Source organism: Ambystoma mexicanum, chromosome 13, assembly GCF_040938575.1.
Source record: "Ambystoma mexicanum isolate Mex_15411 chromosome 13, UKY_AmexF1_1, whole genome shotgun sequence".
NCBI lineage: Eukaryota > Metazoa > Chordata > Amphibia > Caudata > Ambystomatidae > Ambystoma > Ambystoma mexicanum.
The window spans coordinates 307340466-307362780 of NC_090938.1; positions in this window are offsets into that span (position 1 = coordinate 307340466).

Consider the following 22315-nt stretch of genomic DNA (forward strand, 5'->3'; position numbering starts at 1 on the left):
CCCTTCCTATAGCAAGAAAGTAATATCCAACTCCTACCCATTCCAATCCTGAGACCCTTCCTATAGCAAGAGATGTGATATCCAAATCCTTCCCATTCCAATCCTGAGACCCTTCCTATAACATGAGATGTGATATCCAACTCCTTCCCATTCCAACCTGAGACACTTCCTATAGCATGAGAAGGGATATCCAACTCCTTCCCAATCCAATCCTGAGACCCTTCTGATAGCAGAGATGTGATATCCCAATGCTTATACCAAACCTGAGACACTTCCTATGGCATGAGATGTGATATCCAACTACTTCCCAATCCAATCCTGAGACCCTTCCGATAGCAGAGACGTGATATCTCAATGCTTCTACCAAACCTGAGACCCTTCCTTTAGCATGAGATGTGATATCCAAATCCTTCACATTCCAATCCTGAGACCCTTCCTATAGCATGAGATGTGATATCTCAATGCTTCTAATACCAAACCTGAGATCCTTCCTATAACATGAGATGTGATATCCAATTCCTTCCCATTCCAAACCTGAGACCCTTCCTATTGGATGAGATGTGATATCCAACTCCTTCCCAATCCAATCCTGAGACCCTTCCGATAGCAGAGACGTGATATCTCAATGCTTCTACCAAACCTGAGACCCTTCCTATAGCATGAGATGTGATATCCAACTGCTTCCCATTCCAATCCTGAGACCCTTCCTATAGCATGAGAATTGATATCTCAATGCTTCTAATACCAAACCTGAGATCCTTCCTCTAACATGAAATGTGATATCCAACTCCTTCCCTTTCCAAACCTAAGAGCCTATCTATAGCATGAGATGTGATATCCAAATCCTTCCCATTCCAACCCTTAGACCCTTCCTACAGCATGCAATATGATATCTCAATGATTCTAATAACAAACCTGAGACCCGTCCTATAACATGAGATCTGATATCCAGCACCTTCCCATTCCAATCCTGAGACACTTCCGATAGCATGAGATGTGATATCTCAATGCTTCTAATATCAAAACTGAGACCCTCCCTATAGCATGATATGTGATATCTAAGTCCTTCCCATTCCAATCCTGAGACCCTCCCTATAGCATGAGATGTGATATCCAACTCCTTCCCATTCCAATCCTGAGACCCTTCCTATAGCATGAGATATGATATCTCAATACTTCTAATACCAAACGTGAGATCCTTCCGATAACATAAGATGTGATATCCAAATCCTTCCCCTTCCAAACCTGAGACCCTCCCTTTAGCATGAGATGTGATATCCAACTCCTTCCTATTCCAATCCTGAGACTCTTCTGATAGCATGAGATGTGATATCTAAATGCTTCTAATACCAAACCTGAGATCCTTCCGATAGCATGAGATGTGATATCTCAATGTTTCTAATACCAAACCTGAGATCCTTCCTATAACATGAGATGTGATATCCAAATCCTTCCCCTTCAAAACCTGAGACCCTCCCTTTAGCATGAGAAGTGATATCCAACTCCTTCCCATTCCATTCCTGAGACCCTTCTGATAGCATGAGATGTGATATCTCAATGCCTCTAATACCAAACCTGAGATCCTACCTCTAACATGAAATCTGATATCCAACTCTTTCCCCTTCCAAACCTGAGAGCCTTCCTATAGCATGAGATGTGATATCCAAGTCCTTCCCATTCCAATCCTGAGACCCTTCCTATAGCTTGAGATGTGATATCCAACTCCTTCCCATTCCAATTCTGAGACCCTTCCTATACTATGAGACTTGATATCTCAATGCTTCTAATACCAAACGTGAGACCCGTAATATAACATGAGATGTGATATCCAAATCCTTCCCCTTCCAAACCTTAGACCCTTCCTTTATCATGAGATGTGATATCCAACTCCTTCCCATTCCAATCCTGAGACCCTTCCGATATCATGAGATGTGATATCTCAAAGCTTCTAATATCAAACTTGAGACCCTCCCTATAGCATGAGATGTGATATCCAAGTCCTTCCCATTCCAATCCTGAGACCCTTCCTATAGCATGAGATGTGATATCTCAATGCTTCTAATACCAAACCTGAGACCCTTCCTATAACATGAGATGGGAATATCCAACTCCTTCCCATTCCAATCCTGAGACCCTTCCGATAGCAGAGATGTGACATCTCAATGCTTATACCAAACCTGAGATCCTTCCTATAACATGAGATGTGATATCTAACTCCTTCCCATTCCAATCCTGAGACACTTCCTATAGCATGAGATGTGATATCTCACTGCTTATACCAAACCTGAGACCCTTCCCATAGCATGAGATGTGATATCCAACTCCTTCCCATTCCAATCCTCAGACCCTTCCTATAGCATGAGATGTGATATCTCAATGCTTCTAATATCAAACTTGAGACCCTACCTATAGCATGAGATGTGATATCCAAGTCCTTCCCATTCCAATCCTGAGACACTTCCTATAGCATGAGATGTGATATCCAACTCCTTCCCATTCCAATCCTGAGACCCTTCCTATAGCATGAGATATGATATCTCAATACTTCTAATACCAAACGTGAGATCCTTCCGATAATATGAGATGTGATATCCAAATCCTTCCCCTTCCAAACCTGAGACCCTCCCTTTAGCATGAGATGTGATATCCAACTCCTTCCCATTCCAATCCTGAGACCCTTCTGATAGCATGAGATGTGATATCTCAATGCTGCTAATAACAAACCTGAGATCCTTCCGATAGCATGAGATGTGATATCTCAATGCTTCTAATACCAAACCTGAGATCCTTCCTATAACATGAGATGTGATATCCAAATCCTTCCCCTTCCAAACCTGAGACCCTCCCTTTAGCATGAGATGTGATATCCAACTCCTTCCCATTCCATTCCTGAGACCCTTCTGATAGCATGAGATGTGATATCTCAATGCCTCTAATACCAAACCTGAGATCCTACCTCTAACATGAAATGTGATATCCAACTCTTTCCCCTTCCAAACCTGAGAGCCTTCCTATAGCATGAGATGTGATATCCAAGTCCTTCCCATTCCAATCCTGAGACCCTTCCTATAGCTTGAGATGTGATATCCAACTCCTTCCCATTCCAATTCTGAGACCCTTCCTATACTCTGAGACTTGATATCTCAATGCTTCTAATACCAAACCTGAGACCCGTAATATAACATGAGATGTGATATCCAAATCCTTCCCCTTCCAAACCTTAGACCCTTCCTTTATCATGAGATGTGATATCCAACTCCTTCCCATTCCAATCCTGAGACCCTTCCGATATCATGAGATGTGATATCTCAAAGCTTCTAATATCAAACTTGAGACCCTCCCTATAGCATGAGATGTGATATCCAAGTCCTTCCCATTCCAATCCTGAGACCCTTCCTATAGCATGAGATGTGATATCTCAATGCTTCTAATACCAAACCTGAGACCCTTCCTATAACATGAGATGGGAATATCCAACTCCTTCCCATTCCAATCCTGAGACCCTTCCGATAGCAGAGATGTGATATCTCAATGCTTATACCAAACCTGAGATCCTTCCTATAACATGAGATGTGATATCCAACTCCTTCCCCTTCCAATCCTGAGACACTTCCTATAGCATGAGATGTGATATCTCACTGCTTATACCAAACCTGAGACCCTTCCCATAGCATGAGATGTGATATCCAACTCCTTCCCATTCCAATCCTCAGACCCTTCCTATAGCATGAGACTTGATATCTCAATGCTTCTAATATCAAACTTGAGACCCTACCTATAGCATGAGATGTGATATCCAAGTCCTTCCCATTCCAATCCTGAGACACTTCCTATAGCATGAGATGTGATATCCAACTCCTTCCCATTCCAATCCTGAGACCCTTCCTATAGCATGAGATATGATATCTCAATACTTCTAATACCAAACGTGAGATCCTTCCGATAACATGAGATGTGATATCCAAATCCTTCCCCTTCCAAACCTGAGACCCTCCCTTTAGCATGAGATGTGATATCCAACTCCTTCCCATTCCAATCCTGAGAACCTTCTGATAGCATGAGATGTGATATCTCAATGCTGCTAATACCAAACCTGAGATCCTTCCTATAACATGAGATGTGATATCCAAATCCTTCCCCTTCCAAACCTGAGACCCTCCCTTTAGCATGAGATGTGATATCCAACTCCCTCCCATTCCATTCCTGAGACCCTTCTGATAGCATGAGATGTGATATCTCAATGCCTCTAATACCAAACCTGAGATCCTACCTCTAACATGAAATGTGATATCCAACTCTTTCCCCTTCCAAACCTGAGAGCCTTCCTATAGCATGAGATGTGATATCCAAGTCCTTCCCATTCCAATCCTGAGACCCTTCCTATAGCTTGAGATGTGATATCCAACTCCTTCCCATTCCAATTCTGAGACCCTTCCTATACTCTGAGACTTGATATCTCAATGCTTCTAATACCAAACCTGAGACCCGTAATATAACATGAGATGTGATATCCAAATCCTTCCCCTTCCAAACCTTAGACCCTTCCTTTATCATGAGATGTGATATCCAACTCCTTCCCATTCCAATCCTGAGACCCTTCCGATATCATGAGATGTGATATCTCAAAGCTTCTAATATCAAACTTGAGACCCTCCCTATAGCATGAGATGTGATATCCAAGTCCTTCCCATTCCAATCCTGAGACCCTTCCTATAGCATGAGATGTGATATCTCAATGCTTCTAATACCAAACCTGAGACCCTTCCTATAACATGAGATGGGAATATCCAACTCCTTCCCATTCCAATCCTGAGACCCTTCCGATAGCAGAGATGTGATATCTCAATGCTTATACCAAACCTGAGACCCTTCCTATGGCATGAGATGTGATATCCAACTCCTTGCCATTCAAATCCTGAGACCCTTCTGATAGCAGAGACGTGATATCTCAATGCTTCTACCAAACCTGAGACCCTTCCTTTAGCATGAGATGTGATATCCAAATCCTTCACATTCCAATCCTGAGACCCTTCCTATAGCATGAGATGTGATATCTCAATGCTTCTAATACCAAACCTGAGATCCTTCCTATAACATGAGATGTGATATCCAATTCCTTCCCATTCCAAACCTGAGACCCTTCCTATTGGATGAGTTGTGATATCCAACTCCTTCCCATTCCAACCCTGAGACCCTTCCTATAGCATGAGATGTGATGTCTCAATGCTTCTAATACCAAACCTGAGATCCTTCCTATAACATGAGATGTGATATCCAACTCCTTCCATTCCAATCCTGAGACCCGTCCTATAGCCTGAGATGTGATCTCTCAATGCTTATACCAAACCTGAGACCCTTCCTATAGCATGAGATGTGATATCCAACTACTTCCCATTCCAATCCTGAGACCCTTCCTATAGCATGAGATGTGATATCTCAATGCTTCTAATACCAAACCTGAGATCCTTCCTCTAACATGAAATGTGATATCCAACTCCTTCCCTTTCCAAACCTAAGAGCCTATCTATAGCATGAGATGTGATATCCAGGTCCTTCCCATTCCAATCCTTAGACCCTTCCTACAGCATGCAATATGATATCTCAATGATTCTAATAACAAACCTGAGACCCGTTCTATAGCATGAGATATGATATCCAAGTCCTTCCCATTCCAATCCTGAGACCCTTCCTATAACATGAAATGTGATATCCAACTCCTTCCCATTCCAACCTGAGACCCTTCCTATAGCATGAGATGGGATATCCAACTTCTTCCAAGTCCAATACTGATACCCTTCCGATAGCATGAGATGTGATATCCCAATGCTTCTACCAAACCTGAGACCCATACTATGGCATGAGATTTGATATCAAACTCCTTCCCATTCCAATCCTGAGACCCTTCCTATAGCTTGAGGTGTGATATCCAACTCCTTCCCATTCCAATTCTGAGACCCTTCTTATACCATGAGACTTGATATCTCAATGCTTCTAATACCAAACCTGAGACCCGTCCTATAACATGAGATGTGATATCCAAATCCTTCCCCTTCCAAACCTTAGACCCTTCCTTTATCATGAGATGTGATATCCAACTCCTTCCCATTCCAATCCTGAGACCCTTCCGATATCATGAGATTTGTTATCTCAATGCTTCTAATATCAAACTTGAGACCCTCCCTATAGCATGATGTGACATCCAAGTCCTTCCCATTCCAATCCTGAGACCCTTCCTATAGCATGAGATGTGATATCTCTATGCTTCTAATACCAAACCTGAGACCCTTCCTATAACATGAGATGGGATATCCAACTCCTTCCCATTCCAATCCTGAGACCTTTCCGATAGCAGAGATGTGATATCTCAATGCTTATACCAAACCTGAGAACCTTCCTATGGCCTGAGATGTCATATACAACTCCTTCCCATTCCAATCCTGAGACCCTTCCTTTAGCATGAGATGTGATATCTCAATGCTTATACCAAATCTGAGACCCTTCCTATAGCATGAGATGTGATATCCAATTCCTTCCCATTCCAATCCTGAGACCCTTCCTATAGGATGAGATGTGATATCTCAATGCTTATACCAAACCTGAGAGCCTACCTATAGCATGAGATGTGATATCCAAGTCCATCCCATTCCAATCCTTAGACCCTTCCTACAGCATGCGATGTGATATCTCAATGATTCTAATACCAAACCAGAGACTCTTCCTATAACATGAGATGGGATATCCAACTCCTTCCCATTCCAATCCTGAGCCGCTTCCGATAGCAGAGATGTGATATCTCAATGCTTATACCAAACCTGAGACCCTTCCTATAACATGAGATGTGATATCCAACTCCTTCCCGTTCCAAACCTGAGACACTAACTATAGCATATGTGATATCCAACTCCTTCCCATTCCAAACATGAGACCCTTCCTATAGCAAGAAAGTAATATCCAACTCCTACCCATTCCAATCCTGAGACCCTTCCTATAGCAAGAGATGTGATATCCAAATCCTTCCCATTCCAATCCTGAGACCCTTCCTATAACATGAGATGTGATATCCAACTCCTTCCCATTCCAACCTGAGACACTTCCTATAGCATGAGAAGGGATATCCAACTCCTTCCCAATCCAATCCTGAGACCCTTCTGATAGCAGAGATGTGATATCCCAATGCTTATACCAAACCCGAGACACTTCCTATGGCATGAGATGTGATATCCAACTCCTTCCCAATCCAATCCTGAGACCCTTCCGATAGCAGAGACGTGATATCTCAATGCTTCTACCAAACCTGAGACCCTTCCTTTAGCATGAGATGTGATATCCAACTCCCTCCCATTCCATTCCTGAGACCCTTCTGATAGCATGAGATGTGATATCTCAATGCCTCTAATACCAAACCTGAGATCCTACCTCTAACATGAAATGTGATATCCAACTCTTTCCCCTTCCAAACCTGAGAGCCTTCCTATAGCATGAGATGTGATATCCAAGTCCTTCCCATTCCAATCCTGAGACCCTTCCTATAGCTTGAGATGTGATATCCAACTCCTTCCCATTCCAATTCTGAGACCCTTCCTATACTCTGAGACTTGATATCTCAATGCTTCTAATACCAAACCTGAGACCCGTAATATAACATGAGATGTGATATCCAAATCCTTCCCCTTCCAAACCTTAGACCCTTCCTTTATCATGAGATGTGATATCCAACTCCTTCCCATTCCAATCCTGAGACCCTTCCGATATCATGAGATGTGATATCTCAAAGCTTCTAATATCAAACTTGAGACCCTCCCTATAGCATGAGATGTGATATCCAAGTCCTTCCCATTCCAATCCTGAGACCCTTCCTATAGCATGAGATGTGATATCTCAATGCTTCTAATACCAAACCTGAGACCCTTCCTATAACATGAGATGGGAATATCCAACTCCTTCCCATTCCAATCCTGAGACCCTTCCGATAGCAGAGATGTGATATCTCAATGCTTATACCAAACCTGAGACCCTTCCTATGGCATGAGATGTGATATCCAACTCCTTGCCATTCAAATCCTGAGACCCTTCTGATAGCAGAGACGTGATATCTCAATGCTTCTACCAAACCTGAGACCCTTCCTTTAGCATGAGATGTGATATCCAAATCCTTCACATTCCAATCCTGAGACCCTTCCTATAGCATGAGATGTGATATCTCAATGCTTCTAATACCAAACCTGAGATCCTTCCTATAACATGAGATGTGATATCCAATTCCTTCCCATTCCAAACCTGAGACCCTTCCTATTGGATGAGTTGTGATATCCAACTCCTTCCCATTCCAACCCTGAGACCCTTCCTATAGCATGAGATGTGATGTCTCAATGCTTCTAATACCAAACCTGAGATCCTTCCTATAACATGAGATGTGATATCCAACTCCTTCCATTCCAATCCTGAGACCCGTCCTATAGCCTGAGATGTGATCTCTCAATGCTTATACCAAACCTGAGACCCTTCCTATAGCATGAGATGTGATATCCAACTACTTCCCATTCCAATCCTGAGACCCTTCCTATAGCATGAGATGTGATATCTCAATGCTTCTAATACCAAACCTGAGATCCTTCCTCTAACATGAAATGTGATATCCAACTCCTTCCCTTTCCAAACCTAAGAGCCTATCTATAGCATGAGATGTGATATCCAGGTCCTTCCCATTCCAATCCTTAGACCCTTCCTACAGCATGCAATATGATATCTCAATGATTCTAATAACAAACCTGAGACCCGTCCTATAGCATGAGATATGATATCCAAGTCCTTCCCATTCCAATCCTGAGACCCTTCCTATAACATGAAATGTGATATCCAACTCCTTCCCATTCCAACCTGAGACCCTTCCTATAGCATGAGATGGGATATCCAACTTCTTCCAAGTCCAATACTGATACCCTTCCGATAGCATGAGATGTGATATCCCAATGCTTCTACCAAACCTGAGACCCATACTATGGCATGAGATTTGATATCAAACTCCTTCCCATTCCAATCCTGAGACCCTTCCTATAGCTTGAGGTGTGATATCCAACTCCTTCCCATTCCAATTCTGAGACCCTTCTTATACCATGAGACTTGATATCTCAATGCTTCTAATACCAAACCTGAGACCCGTCCTATAACATGAGATGTGATATCCAAATCCTTCCCCTTCCAAACCTTAGACCCTTCCTTTATCATGAGATGTGATATCCAACTCCTTCCCATTCCAATCCTGAGACCCTTCCGATATCATGAGATTTGTTATCTCAATGCTTCTAATATCAAACTTGAGACCCTCCCTATAGCATGATGTGACATCCAAGTCCTTCCCATTCCAATCCTGAGACCCTTCCTATAGCATGAGATGTGATATCTCTATGCTTCTAATACCAAACCTGAGACCCTTCCTATAACATGAGATGGGATATCCAACTCCTTCCCATTCCAATCCTGAGACCTTTCCGATAGCAGAGATGTGATATCTCAATGCTTATACCAAACCTGAGAACCTTCCTATGGCCTGAGATGTCATATACAACTCCTTCCCATTCCAATCCTGAGACCCTTCCTTTAGCATGAGATGTGATATCTCAATGCTTATACCAAATCTGAGACCCTTCCTATAGCATGAGATGTGATATCCAATTCCTTCCCATTCCAATCCTGAGACCCTTCCTATAGGATGAGATGTGATATCTCAATGCTTATACCAAACCTGAGAGCCTACCTATAGCATGAGATGTGATATCCAAGTCCATCCCATTCCAATCCTTAGACCCTTCCTACAGCATGCGATGTGATATCTCAATGATTCTAATACCAAACCAGAGACTCTTCCTATAACATGAGATGGGATATCCAACTCCTTCCCATTCCAATCCTGAGCCGCTTCCGATAGCAGAGATGTGATATCTCAATGCTTATACCAAACCTGAGACCCTTCCTATAACATGAGATGTGATATCCAACTCCTTCCCGTTCCAAACCTGAGACACTAACTATAGCATATGTGATATCCAACTCCTTCCCATTCCAAACATGAGACCCTTCCTATAGCAAGAAAGTAATATCCAACTCCTACCCATTCCAATCCTGAGACCCTTCCTATAGCAAGAGATGTGATATCCAAATCCTTCCCATTCCAATCCTGAGACCCTTCCTATAACATGAGATGTGATATCCAACTCCTTCCCATTCCAACCTGAGACACTTCCTATAGCATGAGAAGGGATATCCAACTCCTTCCCAATCCAATCCTGAGACCCTTCTGATAGCAGAGATGTGATATCCCAATGCTTATACCAAACCCGAGACACTTCCTATGGCATGAGATGTGATATCCAACTCCTTCCCAATCCAATCCTGAGACCCTTCCGATAGCAGAGACGTGATATCTCAATGCTTCTACCAAACCTGAGACCCTTCCTTTAGCATGAGATGTGATATCCAAATCCTTCACATTCCAATCCTGAGACCCTTTCTATAGCATGAGATGTGATATCTCAATGCTTCTAATACCAAACCTGAGATCCTTCCTATAACATGAGATGTGATATCCAATTCCTTCCCATTCCAAACCTGAGACCCTTCCTATTGGATGAGATGTGATATCCAACTCCTTCCCATTCCAACCCTGAGACCCTTCCTATAGCATGAGATGTGATGTCTCAATGCTTCTAATACCAAACCTGAGATCCTTCCTATAACATGAGATGTGATATCCAACTCCTTCCATTCCAATCCTGAGACCCGTCCTATAGCATGAGATGTGATATCTCAATGCTTATACCAAACCTGAGACCCTTCCTATAGCATGAGATGTGATATCCAACTGCTTCCCATTCCAATCCTGAGACCCTTCCTATAGCATGAGATGTGATATCTCAATGCTTCTAATACCAAACCTGAGATCCTTCCTCTAACATGAAATGTGATATCCAACTCCTTCCCTTTCCAAACCTAAGAGCCTATCTATAGCATGAGATGTGATATCCAAGTCCTTCCCATTCCAACCCTTAGACCCTTCCTACAGCATGCAATATGATATCTCAATGATTCTAATAACAAACCTGAGACCCGTCCTATAACATGAGATGGGATATCCAACTCCTTCCCATTCCAATCCTGAGACACTTCCGATAGCAGAGATGTGATATCTCAATGCTTATACCAAACCTGAGACCCTTCCTATAACATGAGATGTGATATCCAAATCCTTCCCGTTCCAAACCTGAGACCCTTCCTTTAGCATGAGATGTGATATCCAGCACCTTCCCATTCCAATCCTGAGACACTTCCGATAGCATGAGATGTGATATCTCAATGCTTCTAATATCAAAACTGAGACCCTCCCTATAGCATGATATGTGATATCTAAGTCCTTCCCATTCCAATCCTGAGACCCTCCCTATAGCATGAGATGTGATATCCAACTCCTTCCCATTCCAATCCTGAGACCCTTCCTATAGCATGAGATATGATATCTCAATACTTCTAATACCAAACGTGAGATCCTTCCGATAACATAAGATGTGATATCCAAATCCTTCCCCTTCCAAACCTGAGACCCTCCCTTTAGCATGAGATGTGATATCCAACTCCTTCCTATTCCAATCCTGAGACTCTTCTGATAGCATGAGATGTGATATCTAAATGCTTCTAATACCAAACCTGAGATCCTTCCGATAGCATGAGATGTGATATCTCAATGCTTCTAATACCAAACCTGAGATCCTTCCTATAACATGAGATGTGATATCCAAATCCTTCCCCTTCCAAACCTGAGACCCTCCCTTTAGCATGAGATGTGATATCCAACTCCTTCCCATTCCATTCCTGAGACCCTTCTGATAGCATGAGATGTGATATCTCAATGCCTCTAATACCAAACCTGAGATCCTACCTCTAACATGAAATCTGATATCCAACTCTTTCCCCTTCCAAACCTGAGAGCCTTCCTATAGCATGAGATGTGATATCCAAGTCCTTCCCATTCCAATCCTGAGACCCTTCCTATAGCTTGAGATGTGATATCCAACTCCTTCCCATTCCAATTCTGAGACCCTTCCTATACTATGAGACTTGATATCTCAATGCTTCTAATACCAAACGTGAGACCCGTAATATAACATGAGATGTGATATCCAAATCCTTCCCCTTCCAAACCTTAGACCCTTCCTTTATCATGAGATGTGATATCCAACTCCTTCCCATTCCAATCCTGAGACCCTTCCGATATCATGAGATGTGATATCTCAAAGCTTCTAATATCAAACTTGAGACCCTCCCTATAGCATGAGATGTGATATCCAAGTCCTTCCCATTCCAATCCTGAGACCCTTCCTATAGCATGAGATGTGATATCTCAATGCTTCTAATACCAAACCTGAGACCCTTCCTATAACATGAGATGGGAATATCCAACTCCTTCCCATTCCAATCCTGAGACCCTTCCGATAGCAGAGATGTGATATCTCAATGCTTATACCAAACCTGAGATCCTTCCTATAACATGAGATGTGATATCCAACTCCTTCCCATTCCAATCCTGAGACACTTCCCATAGCATGAGATGTGATATCTCACTGCTTATACCAAACCTGAGACCCTTCCCATAGCATGAGATGTGATATCCAACTCCTTCCCATTCCAAACATGAGACCCTTCCTATAGCAAGAAAGTAATATCCAACTCCTACCCATTCCAATCCTGAGACCCTTCCTATAGCAAGAGATGTGATATCCAAATCCTTCCCATTCCAATCCTGAGACCCTTCCTATAACATGAGATGTGATATCCAACTCCTTCCCATTCCAACCTGAGACACTTCCTATAGCATGAGAAGGGATATCCAACTCCTTCCCAATCCAATCCTGAGACCCTTCTGATAGCAGAGATGTGATATCCCAATGCTTATACCAAACCTGAGACACTTCCTATGGCATGAGATCTGATATCCAACTCCTTCCCAATCCAATCCTGAGACCCTTCCGATAGCAGAGACGTGATATCTCGATGCTTCTACCAAACCTGAGACCCTTCCTTTAGCATGAGATGTGATATCCAAATCCTTCACATTCCAATCCTGAGACCCTTCCTATAGCATGAGATGTGATATCTCAATGCTTCTAATACCAAACCTGAGATCCTTCCTATAACATGAGATGTGATATCCAATTCCTTCCCATTCCAAACCTGAGACCCTTCCTATTGGATGAGATGTGATATCCAACTCCTTCCCATTCCAACCCTGAGACCCTTCCTATAGCATGAGATGTGATGTCTCAATGCTTCTAATACCAAACCTGAGATCCTTCCTATAACATGAGATGTGATATCCAACTCCTTCCATTCCAATCCTGAGACCCGTCCTATAGCATGAGATGTGATATCTCAATGCTTATACCAAACCTGAGACCCTTCCTATAGCATGAGATGTGATATCCAACTGCTTCCCATTCCAATCCTGAGACCCTTCCTATAGCATGAGATGTGATATCTCAATGCTTCTAATACCAAACCTGAGATCCTTCCTCTAACATGAAATGTGATATCCAACTCCTTCCCTTTCCAAACCTAAGAGCCTATCTATAGCATGAGATGTGATATCCAAGTCCTTCCCATTCCAACCCTTAGACCCTTCCTACAGCATGCAATATGATATCTCAATGATTCTAATAACAAACCTGAGACCCGTCCTATAACATGAGATGGGATATCCAACTCCTTCCCATTCCAATCCTGAGACACTTCCGATAGCAGAGATGTGATATCTCAATGCTTATACCAAACCTGAGACCCTTCCTATAACATGAGATGTGATATCCAAATCCTTCCCGTTCCAAACCTGAGACCCTTCCTTTAGCATGAGATGTGATATCCAGCACCTTCCCATTCCAATCCTGAGACACTTCCGATAGCATGAGATGTGATATCTCAATGCTTCTAATATCAAAACTGAGACCCTCCCTATAGCATGATATGTGATATCTAAGTCCTTCCCATTCCAATCCTGAGACCCTCCCTATAGCATGAGATGTGATATCCAACTCCTTCCCATTCCAATCCTGAGACCCTTCCTATAGCATGAGATATGATATCTCAATACTTCTAATACCAAACGTGAGATCCTTCCGATAACATAAGATGTGATATCCAAATCCTTCCCCTTCCAAACCTGAGACCCTCCCTTTAGCATGAGATGTGATATCCAACTCCTTCCTATTCCAATCCTGAGACGAGACTCTTCTGATAGCATGAGATGTGATATCTAAATGCTTCTAATACCAAACCTGAGATCCTTCCGATAGCATGAGATGTGAAATCTCAATGCTTCTAATACCAAACCTGAGATCCTTCCTATAACATGAGATGTGATATCCAAATCCTTCCCCTTCCAAACCTGAGACCCTCCCTTTAGCATGAGATGTGATATCCAACTCCTTCCCATTCCATTCCTGAGACCCTTCTGATAGCATGAGATGTGATATCTCAATGCCTCTAATACCAAACCTGAGATCCTACCTCTAACATGAAATCTGATATCCAACTCTTTCCCCTTCCAAACCTGAGAGCCTTCCTATAGCATGAGATGTGATATCCAAGTCCTTCCCATTCCAATCCTGAGACCCTTCCTATAGCTTGAGATGTGATATCCAACTCCTTCCCATTCCAATCCTGAGACCCTTCCTATAGCATGAGATGTGATATCTCAATGCTTCTAATACCAAACCTGAGATCCTTCCTCTAACATGAAATGTGATATCCAACTCCTTCCCTTTCCAAACCTAAGAGCCTATCTATAGCATGAGATGTGATATCCAGGTCCTTCCCATTCCAATCCTTAGACCCTTCCTACAGCATGCAATATGATATCTCAATGATTCTAATAACAAACCTGAGACCCGTCCTATAGCATGAGATATGATATCCAAGTCCTTCCCATTCCAATCCTGAGACCCTTCCTATAACATGAAATGTGATATCCAACTCCTTCCCATTCCAACCTGAGACCCTTCCTATAGCATGAGATGGGATATCCAACTTCTTCCAAGTCCAATACTGATACCCTTCCGATAGCATGAGATGTGATATCCCAATGCTTCTACCAAACCTGAGACCCATACTATGGCATGAGATTTGATATCAAACTCCTTCCCATTCCAATCCTGAGACCCTTCCTATAGCTTGAGGTGTGATATCCAACTCCTTCCCATTCCAATTCTGAGACCCTTCTTATACCATGAGACTTGATATCTCAATGCTTCTAATACCAAACCTGAGACCCGTCCTATAACATGAGATGTGATATCCAAATCCTTCCCCTTCCAAACCTTAGACCCTTCCTTTATCATGAGATGTGATATCCAACTCCTTCCCATTCCAATCCTGAGACCCTTCCGATATCATGAGATTTGTTATCTCAATGCTTCTAATATCAAACTTGAGACCCTCCCTATAGCATGATGTGACATCCAAGTCCTTCCCATTCCAATCCTGAGACCCTTCCTATAGCATGAGATGTGATATCTCTATGCTTCTAATACCAAACCTGAGACCCTTCCTATAACATGAGATGGGATATCCAACTCCTTCCCATTCCAATCCTGAGACCTTTCCGATAGCAGAGATGTGATATCTCAATGCTTATACCAAACCTGAGAACCTTCCTATGGCCTGAGATGTCATATACAACTCCTTCCCATTCCAATCCTGAGACCCTTCCTTTAGCATGAGATGTGATATCTCAATGCTTATACCAAATCTGAGACCCTTCCTATAGCATGAGATGTGATATCCAATTCCTTCCCATTCCAATCCTGAGACCCTTCCTATAGGATGAGATGTGATATCTCAATGCTTATACCAAACCTGAGAGCCTACCTATAGCATGAGATGTGATATCCAAGTCCATCCCATTCCAATCCTTAGACCCTTCCTACAGCATGCGATGTGATATCTCAATGATTCTAATACCAAACCAGAGACTCTTCCTATAACATGAGATGGGATATCCAACTCCTTCCCATTCCAATCCTGAGCCGCTTCCGATAGCAGAGATGTGATATCTCAATGCTTATACCAAACCTGAGACCCTTCCTATAACATGAGATGTGATATCCAACTCCTTCCCGTTCCAAACCTGAGACACTAACTATAGCATATGTGATATCCAACTCCTTCCCATTCCAAACATGAGACCCTTCCTATAGCAAGAAAGTAATATCCAACTCCTACCCATTCCAATCCTGAGACCCTTCCTATAGCAAGAGATGTGATATCCAAATCCTTCCCATTCCAATCCTGAGACCCTTCCTATAACATGAGATGTGATATCCAACTCCTTCCCATTCCAACCTGAGACACTTCCTATAGCATGAGAAGGGATATCCAACTCCTTCCCAATCCAATCCTGAGACCCTTCTGATAGCAGAGATGTGATATCCCAATGCTTATACCAAACCTGAGACCCTTCCTTTAGCATGAGATGTGATATCCAAATCCTTCACATTCCAATCCTGAGACCCTTTCTATAGCATGAGATGTGATATCTCAATGCTTCTAATACCAAACCTGAGATCCTTCCTATAACATGAGATGTGATATCCAATTCCTTCCCATTCCAAACCTGAGACCCTTCCTATTGGATGAGATGTGATATCCAACTCCTTCCCATTCCAACCCTGAGACCCTTCCTATAGCATGAGATGTGATGTCTCAATGCTTCTAATACCAAACCTGAGATCCTTCCTATAACATGAGATGTGATATCCAACTCCTTCCATTCCAATCCTGAGACCCGTCCTATAGCATGAGATGTGATATCTCAATGCTTATACCAAACCTGAGACCCTTCCTATAGCATGAGATGTGATATCCAACTGCTTCCCATTCCAATCCTGAGACCCTTCCTATAGCATGAGATGTGATATCTCAATGCTTCTAATACCAAACCTGAGATCCTTCCTCTAACATGAAATGTGATATCCAACTCCTTCCCTTTCCAAACCTAAGAGCCTATCTATAGCATGAGATGTGATATCCAAGTCCTTCCCATTCCAACCCTTAGACCCTTCCTACAGCATGCAATATGATATCTCAATGATTCTAATAACAAACCTGAGACCCGTCCTATAACATGAGATGGGATATCCAACTCCTTCCCATTCCAATCCTGAGACACTTCCGATAGCAGAGATGTGATATCTCAATGCTTATACCAAACCTGAGACCCTTCCTATAACATGAGATGTGATATCCAAATCCTTCCCGTTCCAAACCTGAGACCCTTCCTTTAGCATGAGATGTGATATCCAGCACCTTCCCATTCCAATCCTGAGACACTTCCGATAGCATGAGATGTGATATCTCAATGCTTCTAATATCAAAACTGAGACCCTCCCTATAGCATGATATGTGATATCTAAGTCCTTCCCATTCCAATCCTGAGACCCTCCCTATAGCATGAGATGTGATATCCAACTCCTTCCCATTCCAATCCTGAGACCCTTCCTATAGCATGAGATATGATATCTCAATACTTCTAATACCAAACGTGAGATCCTTCCGATAACATAAGATGTGATATCCAAATCCTTCCCCTTCCAAACCTGAGACCCTCCCTTTAGCATGAGATGTGATATCCAACTCCTTCCTATTCCAATCCTGAGACTCTTCTGATAGCATGAGATGTGATATCTAAATGCTTCTAATACCAAACCTGAGATCCTTCCGATAGCATGAGATGTGATATCTCAATGCTTCTAATACCAAACCTGAGATCCTTCCTATAACATGAGATGTGATATCCAAATCCTTCCCCTTCCAAACCTGAGACCCTCCCTTTAGCATGAGATGTGATATCCAACTCCTTCCCATTCCATTCCTGAGACCCTTCTGATAGCATGAGATGTGATATCTCAATGCCTCTAATACCAAACCTGAGATCCTACCTCTAACATGAAATCTGATATCCAACTCTTTCCCCTTCCAAACCTGAGAGCCTTCCTATAGCATGAGATGTGATATCCAAGTCCTTCCCATTCCAATCCTGAGACCCTTCCTATAGCTTGAGATGTGATATCCAACTCCTTCCCATTCCAATTCTGAGACCCTTCCTATACTATGAGACTTGATATCTCAATGCTTCTAATACCAAACGTGAGACCCGTAATATAACATGAGATGTGATATCCAAATCCTTCCCCTTCCAAACCTTAGACCCTTCCTTTATCATGAGATGTGATATCCAACTCCTTCCCATTCCAATCCTGAGACCCTTCCGATATCATGAGATGTGATATCTCAAAGCTTCTAATATCAAACTTGAGACCCTCCCTATAGCATGAGATGTGATATCCAAGTCCTTCCCATTCCAATCCTGAGACCCTTCCTATAGCATGAGATGTGATATCTCAATGCTTCTAATACCAAACCTGAGACCCTTCCTATAACATGAGATGGGAATATCCAACTCCTTCCCATTCCAATCCTGAGACCCTTCCGATAGCAGAGATGTGATATCTCAATGCTTATACCAAACCTGAGATCCTTCCTATAACATGAGATGTGATATCCAACTCCTTCCCATTCCAATCCTGAGACACTTCCCATAGCATGAGATGTGATATCTCACTGCTTATACCAAACCTGAGACCCTTCCCATAGCATGAGATGTGATATCCAACTCCTTCCCATTCCAAACATGAGACCCTTCCTATAGCAAGAAAGTAATATCCAACTCCTACCCATTCCAATCCTGAGACCCTTCCTATAGCAAGAGATGTGATATCCAAATCCTTCCCATTCCAATCCTGAGACCCTTCCTATAACATGAGATGTGATATCCAACTCCTTCCCATTCCAACCTGAGACACTTCCTATAGCATGAGAAGGGATATCCAACTCCTTCCCAATCCAATCCTGAGACCCTTCTGATAGCAGAGATGTGATATCCCAATGCTTATACCAAACCTGAGACACTTCCTATGGCATGAGATCTGATATCCAACTCCTTCCCAATCCAATCCTGAGACCCTTCCGATAGCAGAGACGTGATATCTCGATGCTTCTACCAAACCTGAGACCCTTCCTTTAGCATGAGATGTGATATCCAAATCCTTCACATTCCAATCCTGAGACCCTTCCTATAGCATGAGATGTGATATCTCAATGCTTCTAATACCAAACCTGAGATCCTTCCTATAACATGAGATGTGATATCCAATTCCTTCCCATTCCAAACCTGAGACCCTTCCTATTGGATGAGATGTGATATCCAACTCCTTCCCATTCCAACCCTGAGACCCTTCCTATAGCATGAGATGTGATGTCTCAATGCTTCTAATACCAAACCTGAGATCCTTCCTATAACATGAGATGTGATATCCAACTCCTTCCATTCCAATCCTGAGACCCGTCCTATAGCATGAGATGTGATATCTCAATGCTTATACCAAACCTGAGACCCTTCCTATAGCATGAGATGTGATATCCAACTGCTTCCCATTCCAATCCTGAGACCCTTCCTATAGCATGAGATGTGATATCTCAATGCTTCTAATACCAAACCTGAGATCCTTCCTCTAACATGAAATGTGATATCCAACTCCTTCCCTTTCCAAACCTAAGAGCCTATCTATAGCATGAGATGTGATATCCAAGTCCTTCCCATTCCAACCCTTAGACCCTTCCTACAGCATGCAATATGATATCTCAATGATTCTAATAACAAACCTGAGACCCGTCCTATAACATGAGATGGGATATCCAACTCCTTCCCATTCCAATCCTGAGACACTTCCGATAGCAGAGATGTGATATCTCAATGCTTATACCAAACCTGAGACCCTTCCTATAACATGAGATGTGATATCCAAATCCTTCCCGTTCCAAACCTGAGACCCTTCCTTTAGCATGAGATGTGATATCCAGCACCTTCCCATTCCAATCCTGAGACACTTCCGATAGCATGAGATGTGATATCTCAATGCTTCTAATATCAAAACTGAGACCCTCCCTATAGCATGATATGTGATATCTAAGTCCTTCCCATTCCAATCCTGAGACCCTCCCTATAGCATGAGATGTGATATCCAACTCCTTCCCATTCCAATCCTGAGACCCTTCCTATAGCATGAGATATGATATCTCAATACTTCTAATACCAAACGTGAGATCCTTCCGATAACATAAGATGTGATATCCAAATCCTTCCCCTTCCAAACCTGAGACCCTCCCTTTAGCATGAGATGTGATATCCAACTCCTTCCTATTCCAATCCTGAGACTCTTCTGATAGCATGAGATGTGATATCTAAATGCTTCTAATACCAAACCTGAGATCCTTCCGATAGCATGAGATGTGAAATCTCAATGCTTCTAATACCAAACCTGAGATCCTTCCTATAACATGAGATGTGATATCCAAATCCTTCCCCTTCCAAACCTGAGACCCTCCCTTTAGCATGAGATGTGATATCCAACTCCTTCCCATTCCATTCCTGAGACCCTTCTGATAGCATGAGATGTGATATCTCAATGCCTCTAATACCAAACCTGAGATCCTACCTCTAACATGAAATCTGATATCCACCTCTTTCCCCTTCCAAACCTGAGAGCCTTCCTATAGCATGAGATGTGATATCCAAGTCCTTCCCATTCCAATCCTGAGACCCTTCCTATAGCTTGAGATGTGATATCCAACTCCTTCCCATTCCAATTCTGAGACCCTTCCTATACTATGAGACTTGATATCTCAATGCTTCTAATACCAAACGTGAGACCCGTAATATAACATGAGATGTGATATCCAAATCCTTCCCCTTCCAAACCTTAGACCCTTCCTTTATCATGAGATGTGATATCCAACTCCTTCCCATTCCAATCCTGAGACCCTTCCGATATCATGAGATGTGATATCTCAAAGCTTCTAATATCAAACTTGAGACCCTCCCTATAGCATGAGATGTGATATCCAAGTCCTTCCCATTCCAATCCTGAGACCCTTCCTATAGCATGAGATGTGATATCTCAATGCTTCTAATACCAAACCTGAGACCCTTCCTATAACATGAGATGGGAATATCCAACTCCTTCCCATTCCAATCCTGAGACCCTTCCGATAGCAGAGATGTGATATCTCAATGCTTATACCAAACCTGAGATCCTTCCTATAACATGAGATGTGATATCCAACTCCTTCCCATTCCAATCCTGAGACACTTCCCATAGCATGAGATGTGATATCTCACTGCTTATACCAAACCTGAGACCCTTCCCATAGCATGAGATGTGATATCCAACTCCTTCCCATTCCAATCCTCATACCCTTCCTATAGCATGAGATGTGATATCTCAATGCTTCTAATATAAAACTTGAGACCCTACCTATAGCATGAGATGTGATATCCAAGTCCTTCCCATTCCAATCCTGAGACACTTCCTATAGCATGAGATGTGATATCCAACTCCTTCCCATTCCAATCCTGAGACCCTTCCTATAGCATGAGATATGATATCTCAATACTTCTAATACCAAACGTGAGATCCTTCCGATAACATGAGATGTGATATCCAAATCCTTCCCCTTCCAAACCTGAGACCCTCCCTTTAACATGAGATGTGATATCCAACTCCTTCCCATTCCAATCCTGAGACCCTTCTGATAGCATGAGATGTGATATCTCAATGCTGCTAATACCAAACCTGAGATCCTTCCGATAGCATGAGATGTGATATCTCAATGCTTCTAATACCAAACCTGAGATCCTTCCTATAACATGAGATGTGATATCCAAATCCTTCCCCTTCCAAACCTGAGACCCTCCCTTTAGCATGAGATGTGATATCCAACTCCTTCCCATTCCATTCCTGAGACCCTTCTGATAGCATGAGATGTGATATCTCAATGCCTCTAATACCAAACCTGAGATCCTACCTCTAACATTAAATGTGATATCCAACTCTTTCCCCTTCCAAACCTGAGAGCCTTCCTATAGCATGAGATGTGATATCCAAGTCCTTCCCATTCCAATCCTGAGACCCTTTCTATAGCTTGAGATGTGATATCCAACTCCTTCCCATTCCAATTCTGAGACCCTTCCTATACTCTGAGACTTGATATCTCAATGCTTCTAATACCAAACCTGAGACCCGTAATATAACATGAGATGTGATATCCAAATCCTTCCCCTTCCAAACCTTAGACCCTTCCTTTATCATGAGATGTGATATCCAACTCCTTCCCATTCCAATCCTGAGACCCTTCCGATATCATGAGATGTGATATC